Source organism: Muntiacus reevesi, chromosome 4 (genome assembly GCF_963930625.1).
Source record: "Muntiacus reevesi chromosome 4, mMunRee1.1, whole genome shotgun sequence".
Lineage (NCBI taxonomy): Eukaryota > Metazoa > Chordata > Mammalia > Artiodactyla > Cervidae > Muntiacus > Muntiacus reevesi.
The window spans coordinates 115,605,424-115,619,071 of NC_089252.1; the positions used below are offsets into that span (position 1 = coordinate 115,605,424).

At 60.6% G+C, this 13,648-nt stretch overlaps 1 protein-coding gene and 1 long non-coding RNA gene across 4 annotated transcripts in view; one reads left to right on the forward strand and one right to left on the reverse strand.

Annotated features, from left to right (window-relative positions):
* Positions 1-9,899, reverse strand: part of SLC6A6 (solute carrier family 6 member 6) — an 80,472-nt gene extending 70,573 nt beyond the window's left edge. For both annotated transcript variants that reach the window (XM_065933983.1, XM_065933982.1), the window contains exon 1: positions 9,656-9,899. The gene's annotated coding sequence lies outside the window, so the exon portion shown is untranslated. The remainder of the gene's footprint in view (positions 1-9,655) is intronic.
* LOC136166940 (uncharacterized) lies at positions 4,412-8,440 on the forward strand. 2 transcript variants are annotated; one of them, XR_010663023.1, is made up of 4 exons: positions 4,412-4,593; positions 5,329-5,582; positions 5,836-5,942; positions 7,190-8,440. It is a non-coding gene; the product is annotated as an uncharacterized lncRNA (long non-coding RNA). The 2 variants fall into 2 exon arrangements; XR_010663024.1 differs by having other exon boundaries at positions 7,910-8,440.
* Positions 9,900-13,648: the final 3,749 nt, after the last annotated feature.

A 13,648-nucleotide genomic window follows, 5' to 3' on the forward strand; every position in this document is an offset into this window, starting at 1 on the left:
AGTGAGAGAGAGATGGAGCCCCCGCGACGCTTCTCAGCACCTGGATCCAGCCACACCTGAAGGACGACTCCGGGCTGTTCCCTTAAAGGAGTCGGAACATGTTTGAACTGATTTCTGCCACTTGCAGCCCTAGGACCCCAGACTCCATCTGCCGTGAATCTGCGGTGTGAGTCTATGCATGTCCCTTTCTCTGACTCCCGGGCCATCAGAAAAGGGAGCCACAGAGGAAATGATGTTTGAGGTCCCTTGGCAGCCCTGGTACTCTAGCCAGTTGCAAAGGTTAGGACTGACCCTCCCCCACCCCTGGGTACTTGGCTGGAGATGGAGAAATCAGCCCTTCCCCGAGTGAAGCCTGGAAGGGTTCGTTAAAACCAAGAGGACTGGGCACTCCCGCCAGAGTCTGAGTCAGTAGGGCTAGGGTGGAGATGCTTGGGGCAGGGTCCCAGGTTCTGCATTCTAACAGGCTCCCCTCGAAGTTCAGATTGCTCCCGCCACTGACCACATTTTGAGGACCCAGACCCTAAATCTATTCCACTCTTCCCAGTTGCTTGAGATAGATGCCCAGTGCAAAAGTGAAGGCCCAGCCAGGCAGGAGACCACTGCCCCTCAGTCCCCAAAGCAGACTCCCAGTTAAGGAAAAGTGCCCTTGCGACTGCAAGGAGAAGCCAGCCTTTAAATGACGAACACAGCGGGTCTCAGCTTCAGCCTGTCCCACTGCTGACCCTTCTGGCCAGCCCTGCACCCTGGGATCTATCTAAACAATGGGGAGGCAGAAAATGCAGCCTCGGCTCTGGGCAGGCCCCACGCTGCTCTGCCAGGCGCTGTGAGCACCCCATCTCCAGCTTCTCCCCCTACAAGGCCACACGCCAGCACCCCATCCCGTGCAGCCTGGCTGGCCCCTGGCTCTCCCCGACTTACATCCGACTTGGCTGCCTTGAAAAGCCTCCTGTGGCTTTTGGACCGGGGACACCGTTCAACAGAAAACGGCTTTCCCGCTAACCGCCTTTCCAAGGTGGCACTGGCCCAGAGGGCCTGGCCTGGCTCAGCCGGCCTCCCAGCTGTGTGACCTCGGGCAAGTTACCTGCGCTCTCTGCGGCTTTAGCTTTCCACGTGCAAAAGGGGAAGGAAGGTGCCTCTGGTGATTAGGGAGACGGACTCTCATAAGGCTCAGGGCCTGGCTTACAGAGCGTGCCCACCCCACCCACCCCAGACCAGCAACCTTGCCAGCGCCCGGGAGCTGGTTAGAAATGCAGATTCTCAGGCCCCACCTTCGTCCTCCCGCCGGGGAAGGGGCGTTCTAACAAGATCCCAAGTGAAGCCTCCGCCTTCCGGGTCTGAGCGCTGGCACAGGGCACAGCTACCACCCCTGCCGTTGCAACATCCCAGGGCAGAGGCGACAACCCCAGGCCTGGGGAATGGCGGGCAGGGGTCAGAGGTCATGACAGGGCAAGTGAGGAGAGAAAAATCCTCCCAGGCTGGGTTCTTCCAGCCTCCCAACGGATGACAAGCCCCTGGACGGCTCAGGAGAGTGGACAGGATGTGAGGCTTAGTGAGTGGACCACTGGCCTTAACCCGGGGTTCGGCCTGGGTGATAAAACAGCAACGACATTCCAGGTCTCAGCTTTGGCGCTTTCAGCAGAGACTGGCTGTCTGGTCCTCTCTGCAGAAGGCTGAACCTTTTACATTTAAGGAGGCGAACCAGCCTCGGTCAGAGCAGAGGTTGGCAGGGGGCTGCCCTGGGCGGTGCCTGCTGCAGCCAGGCCCACCCCCGCCCCCAGCCCCGCGGAGCGGCGCCCAGGGGCAAGTGGGCGGGTGGGTGGGGGCGGCTGGATTTCTCCAGTCCCAGCCTTGAAACAGCCCCCTCAAAAGCACTAAGGGGCCCCTGAAAGGGCTGGGTGTTCCGTCTACCCTTTGCCGCCCCGTCAGCCCTGATGGAGGATCCCAGCAGGAAGGCTCCCACCTGCCTGGGGTCCATCGGCAGCTGGACTAAACCTAGGAAGGGGTGGTGGGCTGGGCAGGCTTCAGGGTGCAGGGTGAGACGGAGGGGCTCTTCAGAGAAACTGAGCCGCCAGCGGTAATAAAAACATATCCACCTTGAAAAAACACTGGCTCGATTTTACAAAACCGAGTGGACAACTTAAAACACAGGGGCGGCCCAGAGCTGCCCCTCGGAGACCATTCTGCAGTGACTTGCACCCTTTTCTTCAGGCCTGGGGTGAAATCTTTGCAAACAACTCACAACTCCCATCGGTGTGAAGTGGCAGCAGCAACAAATTCTGCTCGGTCCCCAGTGACCGAGGCTTTTTTTTTAAGATTCATTCTGACCTATACTCTTCTATCAAGAATACTGAGGGTTGATTTCCTTTAGGATTGACTGGTTTGATCTCCTTGCTGTCCAACGGACTCTCAAGACGGATGCGGAAGCTGAAGCTCCAATACTTTGGCCACCTGATGCGAAGAGCCGACTCGTTGGAAAAGACCCTGATGCTGGGAAAGATTGAAGGCAGGAGGAGAAGGGGACGACAGAGGATGAGATGGCTGGATGGCATCACCAACTCAATGAATATGAGTTTGAGCAAGCTCTGGGAGATGGTGAAGGACAGGGAGGCCTGGCATGCTGTGATTCATGGGGTCACAAAGAGTCAGACACGACTGAGCGACTGAACAACAGCATACTCTTCTACCAATGATGGAATAAAAACCCAGTTTCTTCCCCCAAGGAAGAGTTTTTCACTAAAGGCCTGTTGCGACAACTCTGCACAGAGCATCTCTGAACTCTTGCTCCCAGATCAGGTGGCCCCTTGCAGAGTGAGGGCTCGGACATTGTGAAAACCGACAGGACCACAGCTGAATCCTTAAAGGGGTTCCCACAGGACCACCACCCCTGTGCTGATGATGTGTGCTCCCCAACAGAGAGAGAAAAGGGTCCTTCCCCATTTCACTCAGCAGGCATTTCCCTCGGAAGTGACGCTTCCTTACAGGTTAGGACCAGAGAGGGGGAAGGGCTTGCCTAGGTCACAGAGCAAGCCAGTGGCCCAGGGCTCCCAAGCTCCGATGCTGTGATGCCCTTTAACAAGTCCTTTAACGCTCGTGGTCAGCCCCCTAAGGGCTCGAGCTGGTCTGCCCTGTCCACCTGCCACCTGCCCGGGGCCCCGGACAGGGTCTGGAACTAACATTTGTGGGAAGGATGGATGGAGGTGGGTGGATGTAATTTCCAAGCCTGGACCCACTCAGACGGTCAGGTGGCTGGATAAAAGGCAAGACCTCACAGGTCTGGGTTCCAGGCAGAGAAGAGGTCTTCTGGGGCTCAGAAGGAGGCGAGATTAAGACCACCTGGACGCAGATCATCTTTTAGGGTGCTTATGATGTGCCAGCACCATTAAGGGGCGGCAAGAAGCCTTCATGAAGCAGGTGGCCTCAAGCTGGCCCTGGGGGAGTGGGACTTAGCAGGGAAGGGAGGAAGGGCCTTTCGGGCTGAGGTATGGGCTGGGCTGGGAGCCCGAGGCTCGGTCTAGGAGCAGGAACCAGCTGGATCATGGGGGGCGCGGAGATGTGGGAGCAGGTGAGATCAGGTGAGGCCCTGAAGGCCAGGCTGGGGAGTTCGGACCTGATTTCACAAAGCGCTAGGGAGCCACTGCTGGCTGGGGAGCCGGACAGTGACGTGCTGCTGAGAGCTGACACCCCCAGCCCCCAGACCCCTCTTTCCTGGCAACCCTACAAAGCCCAGGAGGCATGAGGCTGGTGAGCAGGCTGCGGTCTTGGGCTGGGATGGCATTCACCCTGAGGGGAGTCACCAGGTGCCATCGGGTGACAGAACGGCTGCTCTGAAGATCAAGGCCTGAATCCGCCACCAGGCGTGGGTCTCCAGGTGCTGACTGGCCGTGGGGCGGAAGGGCAGAGCCTTCAGGACCGCCCCCTTCCTGAGCCCTGCCCCGAAGGAGCATGACTTGGCTGAAACCCAAGGCCAGCCGCACCCTCCACCCCCAGCGGGCAGCAGCACCCTGGTGGTGTCAAGGATTTTCTGCAGGGACCCCGCTGCAGCTCTTCTGGCCTGTACGGAGGGGAGAGTGGTGGGAAGGGGAAGACTCGCAGAATGTCCCCACCGGGAACCTGCAGAGACATGGTCCCAGCCTCCGCTCAGGGAGGGCCAAGCTGGTGAGGGGGGCACGCATAACCACAAATTTGTGAACAAGGCCCTCTTGCCGATGGAGGCTTCCTTCAGACCTCAGTCTCCCCATCCATTAAAAGGGTGGGCAGGGTCCGCTTAACTCCCTGACCCCGAAGTCCCCACACCCCCAGCCACCTTCCCTAGCGTTCCCTGCCCCTGGCGTAATGCCCTGGGATTGTTCATTAACTCCTTCCTGATACAGATCTGTCCCCAGACCGGAGCGCCTTCAGTCCAGGAGCTGGTCTGTCTGTCATCCCTCCCTCTGGCTTTTGTCCTAGGCTGGAAGCCTTGAAGAGGCTCAGTAAAAAAAGCACGTGCAGTGGAAGGAGGTGGGCAGAGACGCTGGTTGTCCTTCCAGGTCCCAGCTGTGTGACGGGCGAGAAGGCTCTTTTCTGAGGGTGGACGAAGTCTTCGAGAAGATGGAGGTGAGAACCCCCGAGTCAGGCACAGCGTTTAAATGCAGTAAGGGAGATAAGACCAGTCGGGGCTGAATAAGCATCGGTTCTGGCCCTCAGTGGCTTCTCTGACCACTCTCAGGGTAAGTTCAAAGCCATCGGGTGGGGGCATTTCATTCATTGAGCTGGTGGCACTTGGGGTGAATAAGACAGGCCAGGCTCGGTCAATGACTCCCAAATGCAGACTAGCTGTTCAGAATGGCCGGGAGACCTGTATGTTCCCACGAGCGTCGGCTCCAGAGTGGTCTGCTCTCTGAATAGCGAAAGTGGCAGAACCGAGAACAGGATGATGCCCTGTTGTTAACAACAAAACGGAACCGCAGCTAGCTTGCCGAACAGATCCTAACGAACCCTGGGTCTAAGGGGAGATCAGAACTGAAATGAAAACTGATCTAAAACAGAATTAAAAGGACTATATGTCCACCTAGATATCTGAGGGGTACAGCCAAAGCTGCACGCAGAGGACAACGTATACTCTTAAAGCCCTCATTGTTATTACAGGAAGAGGTAGACGGCAGAGATGAGAGGCAGAATGTCAGCCAGACACACAGCCTGAAGCCTAGGCTGCACTTCTTAAAAAACGATCTTTAAGAATCACTTTTACTTTGTACAGTGTGGTATTGCTTGAGGTCTACTGTTTCTGTAATTAAAAGCCACTCTCGACAGTTTCTCAAAAAGTTAACAAATGTCTACCCTACGCCCCAGCCGTTCTACTCCTAGAGAAACGAAAATATACGCCCACAAAGAGACTTGGACACGAGAGCTCAAAAAAGCTTCATTCATAACCACCCCAAACTGGAAACAGGCCAAATGTCCATCCACAGGAGAGTGGATACAGCAAACTGAGGGGCGTCCACCCAGCGGTCCACTCCTCCGTGTAAAAGGAACAAACCGCTGACACCCTCAGCAGCGTGGATGGATCTCAAGTCCTCAAGCGGAAAGAAGGCAGACACGGAAGGGTATGCACCATATAAATCCACACAGTTCCAGGCCTGGCGAGCCTAACGGGGACAGAAATCAGAAACTGGTTGTGTCTGGGAGCGGGAGGGCACGAGTCCACTTCCCAGGGGGAGCTGCAAACCTTCCGCATCTTGACCTGAACGGTGGCTGCACAGGTGTCGCGACCCGACCAGACTCAACAAACCGTAACAGAATCTTTGCATTTCACTGAATGCAAATCATATCTCGATTTTAATATATTTTTTTAAACAGTCACAGTTGAAAACTTGGAAACATACAGATGCCCAGGCTCCATCCCCTGGGGATTTGGGTCCTGTATGTCCAGGCCGGGGAACCTGAATCTGTACTAAGTCACCCAGGTAAGCTCTGCTGCCAGACTCGGGTTAAGGCGACCTGCCCCCCGCCCACACACCCCCTCCCCTTTGCTTGTGTTGGGTGATTTCTCGTCTGCGAGTCAATTTTTAGAGACAGAAGAGCGATTTCTATCCTCTCTGCTCTCTCCCTGCCCCCCTAACCCCTGCCCCTCAGCCGTGGTCTCCAAACGAAGCCTCTGAGCAGGTGAGGTGGGCAGGGGCGCCCTGACCCATGCCTTGTCCAGGGCGGACGGACTCCTGCTCAGGCCCCAGGGCTACCTGCGCTGGGGAGGTCAGAGGCACAGTTAATGGGCTGTGTACGTACTAAGCAGCGTGTCCGGGCCCTCACCCCGTGTTTACGACAAGAGCTCAGGGCAAGACTCGCTGGCACGGAAAACGCTTCTATGCCCTGACGAGCAGTAGCCCGGCCACCTTGGGTCCTGGACCTCGGCCTGCTCCCCCCACTCCCCGCGAGGGTCTCGTGCCCCCTCAGGTTTACCCGGCTTCTATGCCGCTGCCCCTACACCCGGCCTGAAGCTATTTCTGTCTCCGCTGCCCGTGTGCCCAGCGCTCCACCACCTGGCTCCTATCCTCTCTCCAGCTGGGTCCCCTGCAAGGCTTGTTCGACAAACAGGCTTGTTCGACAAACAGGCTTGTCTGTGCCTTTGCACCCGCTATGCCCCCCTGCCTGGAATGCCAGCCCGCCCTGTCCCTCTGCCAGCTCCAGCATCACCTCCTCTGAGAAGCTGGAACGTCTCCTGCCTACACCCTTGGCATCTCACACCCAGGGACAGCAGTCACGGGCGTCGGGGTCACCAGCGGCGGTCATCCTGCCAAGCTCCCTCTCTCTGGGCTGCGAGCTCTTCGAAGGCCAATATTCTACTCCAAATCTGGGGCCCGGTGAGAACAGACCAGAGCAAAGAAACGAGGCACGTTTAAAAAAAAAAAGAAGAGTTCCCACTCACACTTGAAAGCAGTGCCTCCCCCCCACACCCTGCCTGCCCCCCACCGAGAATTTCCGCACACAGGGCTCGTCCCCAGAGAACCTGTAAATTCACTAAGATAAGTTGGCCATCACGGAGGAGCGAGACGTGACCCTGAAGATCTCACTGGTGACCTTTGGCAGAGGTCGGGAGGCAGCCCACAGCCGCCCGCTGACCCTGGGCTTCCAAGGCCAGCCGGGGTTCCCACCCGGACCCCTCCCAGCTACAGCCTGGCTGCACCCCAGGTGTCCTCTGTCATTTGTTTTCCAGCTCCTTCTTGTACTCAGCAATGCGCTGAATGACTTGCGAGTGTCTTATCATTTGAGGACCTTTGGAAAGAACCTCAGATAAGCCTGACAGGGTCCCGAATTCCTTGACAAGCTGATAGGTGGAGAGTGAGCAAACACCACCCTCAGAGCCTACACTGCCAGCAGAGGGGCCCCCGGAGAGGCACAGAGAAGGGGGAATGAGTAACCAGGGCCGGAATTAAGGCGCCGAGGGGGCCCGCACACTCACCGTCCAGCCCTGAGGACCTCTGTCCCTCGTGTTCCCAGCTGCTGGTCCAATTTCAACTCTGCAGGACGTCCGTGGCTAAAGCTCCCCAGGGCCCAAACTCACGGCTGGTCAGGCTTCTGAAGCCTGACCCTGGCACTGTCCAATCGAGGCCAAGTTCTCTGGGCAGCCCTCAGTTTGCCCATCTGTAAAATGGGCGCTACCCGCTCCCTGGGGCCCTCCGACTGCACGGCTGGTGCTGGACCTCCGGAGGGTGAGACGGGCAGGACGGGGCGGGGCAGGGTGCCCGCATCTGTGCCACAGGTCGTCCAAGGGCAGCCCTGGAGGACAAGAGCCCGAGGTTGCGCCTTGGCCCGAGCCACACACCACAGTGACCCGGGACCTCGTGACACCCTCTAATCGGCAGCTCCGAAGCCGAGCCCGGCTTTACAGCTTACCACAGGCTTATTCAGCCTCATCTCCCTCAATCCCCTCAAGGACGCCGTGAGGCTGGCTTGGTGTCCTTGCTGCCCGGACTGCGGAGCTGAGGTTCAGAGTGGAAGGGGAAATCACCCAAGGTCATCTGCCAGCTAAGACAGAGAGAGGCGCAGTCCTTGGACCTGGCTCCCTGGGGACAAGTTTCTGCCTCTCATTCTCCAATTACCCCTTAACCAGTTTACTCCACCCATTTTACAGATGAGGAAACTGAGGCCCCCCCCAAAAGGCTGCCCAAGGTCAACGGGGGTGGGGGGTGCTGAGCCAGGCCCAAGGCCCCTAGCCAGTTCCCCACTCCTACCCTACAGGGGGTTCTCCGCCAGGGCGCGCCAGCTCCTCCACGCCATTCTAACGGGATTCCTCCCCCACTGCACCCCCTCAGCGCACCGCTCGCCGTGTGCCCACCCCACACTCCCCGGATGCCTCCCTGGTCGAGAGGGAGGCAGGCGGTTGCTAAGCGCTCACCACCCGCTCGCTCTCATAAAAATAAACTCCTTCTGGCTGGGAGTCTCTGGATGAGATTCCCCTCCTTTCCAGCCAAGAAAAAATTAAAAAGAAATTTAAAAAAGATCTCCCCCATGACATTTATTTGAACGGCAGCAGAGCCAAAGCAGGGGCCGATTCTCCCAAGTCCAAGTGGAGCCGCACACCACTCAACCTCAGCCCCAAGACCCTCTGTTCAAGTGTTTGGGCAGTTACTGAGCTGATTTATTTCCCCAGGCAGGAAACGGGGGCCAGGGCTGCCTCCCAAGCCTCTGGGGCTGGTCCTGGGGGAGGCCAGGAGCTGGCAGAGCCCGAGCAGTGACCAAAATAGCCCGGCCCAGCACACACCTCCCTCCGAGTGCCCGGGAGGGCAGCCCACAGGTTCCCCTCCGGTCCGGGACGAAGCCTCGGCCGTCGGCGGAGGCCCCTGAGAGCCTCTCTCTGACTTCCCTCAGTGGGAGGGGGACCAGAGCCTCCAGCGCAAAAGAGGAACACCCAGCAGGAAGGGAGAAATCTCGAGAAGGATGTGTCCCACTGTCTCTGCCCGCTGTCCGCCCGGCTCCCTGCTGTCCCTGGGGGCCTCCATCCTGCCGCTCCAGGTGGCTGGATGTTGGCACTGCCACCTGCCCGCCGCACCCGCGGAGCTGCGCCGCCCGGTCACCTCCACCCGCTCGGCCCTGCCCTGGAGAACCAGCTCTGGGGGCTTGGTCCTCCAGGCACCCGGGACACTCGCTCAGGTACAGTCGAGGACACGCGTGTGTCCGCAACGGGGAGCCAGAGACAGAAGCCCCACTTGGGGGCACACCACCCAGCCAGGTACTCGGAGATACAGTCACTCACACACACACACACACACACACACACACACACACACACAAGTTCACACAGACGCACTCCAGGGGGCACAAGGGCACGCCTCCCAAGACTCGGCCACACAGGTATCACAGGCACACACACCAGAACGCTCACACGCACCGCCCAGAGCGCAGAACAGCAGACACACTCGGGGACACGGAGATATCTGCAGACCCCCAGCGAGATGGAGACACCGGAAAACACACACACACACCTGGCTCCCTGCTCGAGACGCCCCAGCCCTTTCGCCGGGGAAACAATAACAGCCCCGCTGGGGGACGGAGCGGACGACCCTCTGTCCCGCCCTCGGTGGAACTGGGAGCCCCCCGTGGCGGGGAGGAGGTCGGGGCTGGCGGGGGACGCGGGGACTAGGCGGGGGCTCCGCGCGCCCGGCTCCGTCTCCCTCGGTACCTGGGGCGGCCACGGCGCTGCGCTCGGCCGCGCTCCGTTCCGCGCGCCGAGGGACTGCCCGCCGGCGCGATCTCTGGCCCGCGGGGTCTGCGCTTCGGGTTCCCTCTCGGCGGGGCTCGGCCTCGGAGCTCGCGGTCCTCGGGGCTCGGCGCTGACCAGCGAGCCGGGCTGCGACCAGGACCCAGAGCTCGGCGCTGGCGGCGGCGCGGAGGAAGCAGTAATTTATAAGCGGCTTCTTCCTGACCTCGCGTGTCTGTTGTCTGAGCAGGCAGCGCTCAGCATCGCCCATCCTGCCGGGTGGAAAAATACCAGCTCGGCCGGGCCGGGGGCGGACCCGGGGCGGGCCCGGGGCGGGGCTGGCGCGCCGGCCCCGCCCCACGGGGGACACACGCGCGCTCACACCCTCTCACACACACACACACGCACGCACAGGCACACACCGCACGCGCGCGCGCGCTCGGGCTCGGACACAAAGAGCCCCGGGCTCGCCGAGCGCGCGCGCACACAGCCTCGTGCGCCGGGCGAGCGCTCGGCCCCTGCGCCCGCCAGTGGCGCGCGCCTTTCGAGGCACCCGGTTACCGCCTGGCGCCAGGGAGGGCGGGGCGCGGGGTGCGGGTGGGGGGGCCAAGATGCGGTGTCTTCAGCAACCCCCTCCGGTCTTCAGATGAGGAGGGAGAGGGCCCAACCCAGCTCGCCACCAAGCCCACAGCTAGCCCTCCACCTGGCTCAGGGGTTGCAGCTGGGGCTCCTCCCGAGCAGTCGGGTGCAAACCACGCCTCTGCCCTCCTCCCAGGTTCTCTGAGCCTCTGGATGCCCCCCCACCCCCAGTAAAACACCGCCCGGCCACTTTGCCCTCCCCACCTCCTCCCCGGGGGCGTCAGGGTGACCCCGGGACAGAACGCCCTGGCTTCTGGGCTTTGCCCCTGTTCCGTGACCTTAGGGCACTGCTCGGGCTCCCTCCCTTAACTCCTTTCCTCGGCTCTCCAATGGAACCGCGGAGAAGAGGGACGGGGACTCATCTTCCCTGGCCGCGAGGAAGACCCGAGGTGAAGAGTGCAGACAGCTCCCCAGCGCTGAAGTGCCAAGCAAGTGTCTATTTTTAAATGAAAATGGGGAATGTGCCATTATTCTTGTCCTTATTTGCATGAGCGGGCTGCAGAGACCACGTGCCGGCCTGAGGGGCGCGCTGTGTGGCTTCCAGCATGCCCTTCCCCTCTCTGAGCCCCGCGCTGACCTTTCACCTTCTCTCAGGCCGCCTCTGCAGCTGGGCCGCTGCGTGCAGAGAACCTTTTGGACTGAGGGTGAGAGAAGATATACCGAACAGGGCCCGCCCCCCGCAGAGAGCCACCCTGGATGCCAGACCTGGCCAAGCTTGAATCCAGCGCCTGGAAGGGCTCTGGAGCGCCTCCAGAAGGCAGACGGTGGGAGTGACCCTTCATCTCTCCCTTCTGCTCTTTGAGGCCCCTGCTGTCCATCTTGACTTTCTAGAGGCTGCCTCCCATCCCCCAGCTCCAGCCCAGCCAGCCCCTGGCCCCCTCCTTCCCGCGCCTTTCTCCAGGCCTTGCCTGACCCCCTCTGCTGACGCAGGTGCCCCTTCCTCCAGGAAGCCCTCAGGGACTGGCAGTGCCTGCAGCGTGGCAGCCACCCGGGGTGGCGCCCACTCTCGGCCCCCTCAGCTCTCTCCTTTGAGTTCAGAGCACAGGCACCCCTTTTACAGGTGAGGAGACCAAAGCCCCGAGGCTGGGCAGCAGAGTTCCCACCCCGCTCCCCTCCTGAGGCACGTGGGGCTGTCCCTGAGCTGAAGGAGGGAGCAGACACCCCACAAAACCTCCCGGCGCACAGCGCGGAGCGGCAGGTCACGGTGCGGGGAACTGACTGTGGCGTTGAGGTTTGAGCTGCAAGGAGGCTCGGCCTGGGCCAGCGAGCGTGGCCGGGGGCCGCTGGCGCTGAGGTGGGGAGTGGCCCGTCCCGGGCTTCGGTTTGGAAAGGCTGTTGGTACAGCTGACCTCCGGGCGGGTCAGTGCGGCGCAGTCCGTGGAGGCGCCGGACCGCGGATGGGGCCCTTTCAACCGCCTGCTGTCTCCCTCCGGCCCACCCGCTCCCCGAGGGACAGGACCTTGTCCTGTGTGCCTCGGTCAAGCCCTGGGCCTGGCACGCGGCGGGCGCATTTATCTGAGGAACCCTTGAATGGCACTGAGCTACGCTGCCACTGGGCGCTGTAGATGCATTTAATCACCTTAACTTGCCAAACCCTCGAGGCCACACTGTGAGGGCGGCCCTCGTGATCGCCCCCATTTTACAGAAAGGAAAACTGAGCCACGGAGACGTGAAGTCACTTGCCCAGGGGGTTGGTGGTAGAGCTGGAATTCAAACCCAGGCCACCTAGTTCCGGGTGGCCTGGAACTCTTAACTGAAAGGTTTGGGGGGCAGTTTTACTGGCTGCTGGACACGAACCCAGCCCCAGAGGGCAGGAGAGGGGGAGGGGTGGGGGAGGGGAGCAGGAAGGGGTGGGGGAGGGGAGGAGAGGTGGAAAGGTGATGGGAAGTGCTCCGACCTCTGACCTCTACCCAGGGCGAAGCAAAGCCACCCAGAGCCTGGAGACCCCCAGGGTCCGCCCCTCAGGTTCCCCCCCCACCACCGCATTCTGTGGGCCTTGGGCCTTGGGCCTGCTGTCTGGGCCTGAGTCAATGATCAGAGTCCGGCCTCATTGAGCCATTGTGACGACTGGTCTCAGACTTGGGTGGGGGGTGGGTGGTCTGCACTGACTTGGCGTCCATTAGACTTTAAAATAGTTTGAGTTAATTGCTGTGAACGAAAAGTTGCAAGAGTTTTACGAATCGGAATGTCTGCCTTCTCTGGAAAAGGTGGCAAGATGGAACCACCTCGGGCCCCTTACCTAAGGTCGCTTGGAGCTCAGAAGGGGGCGGTGTGGTTCCCCGGGGGGCGGTTCCCTGCGGAGGGCTGAGGGTGAGACCGGTGTCCGGGGTGGCTGAGGCCCCGGGATGAGGCTGTGAGCACCAAGGAAGCGGACGCACTGGCAGGAGGAGGGACCTTCAAGGAAACCCGGGCAGAGGTTTCCTTCGGAAGCCCCATTCTGGCCTGAAGTTCCCTGGGGACTAAGTTCCCATTCCAGGAACGGAAATCGCCTGGGGAGAGCTCACGGAAGGCCCTGGCCTCCGAGGGACTGGATGAGGTTTTGCAAAGGCTGCTCTCCGATGCTTGACTCTCAGCAGCTGGCAATAATAAGGGCAAATCGATCCAGGGCTTTGAACAAAACCCTTCATCCCTGGCCGGGGAATGGTCTGTCTCACCCATGTATCACCCGAGTTGTTGAGATACTCCAGCCATGCTGGGCCATCAGGCCAGCGCGAGGGGTCGTGTGGCAGGCTGCCGTGCCCCTCTTTCCTGGAGGAGAGGAAGGGACAGTGAGGAAGCGGCCGGGCGGCCCCCGACCTGGTCCCTCTGTCCCGGGCACAGCCGTGTCCACGTCTCTGGATGTGGACGGACAGACGGTGGCACCACAGAGCGGTCAGGCCCCAGCTCCTTCTCTCACAGGCTGCGGGACCCCGAGGGAATCGTGTCCCCGCTCTCTGCTTCGGCTTCCTGATCTGTCGGAGCAGCCTGGACAGAACCCCTCTGCCCGGTTGTGTTGAAGAGTAAGTGAAGACCTGAGTGTGCAGGGCAATGATGGCGCGCAGCCCAGCCTGTGGTTAATCAGACGCTCGCCCACCCTCTCCTGCTGGCGTGCTCTGGGCTTCTCAACGGCCTGGCCGTAGTTCCCTGCCCCCTGCTGTTCCTTCCCCAGAGCGCTTTGCCCTTTGCCCTACCCGCCTCTAGGATCTCAGCCAGACTGGGAGCACCCAAAGGAAGGCAGAGGTGCCCAGCAGCGCCTGGCACATCCCGGGAAGCCCTTGCTGTGGGCTGTGGGTGGCAGGCCTCCAGGGCACCCTTTCCCCCACCGCTGGTGACTTCAGGCTTCCTCCCTGATCCCCC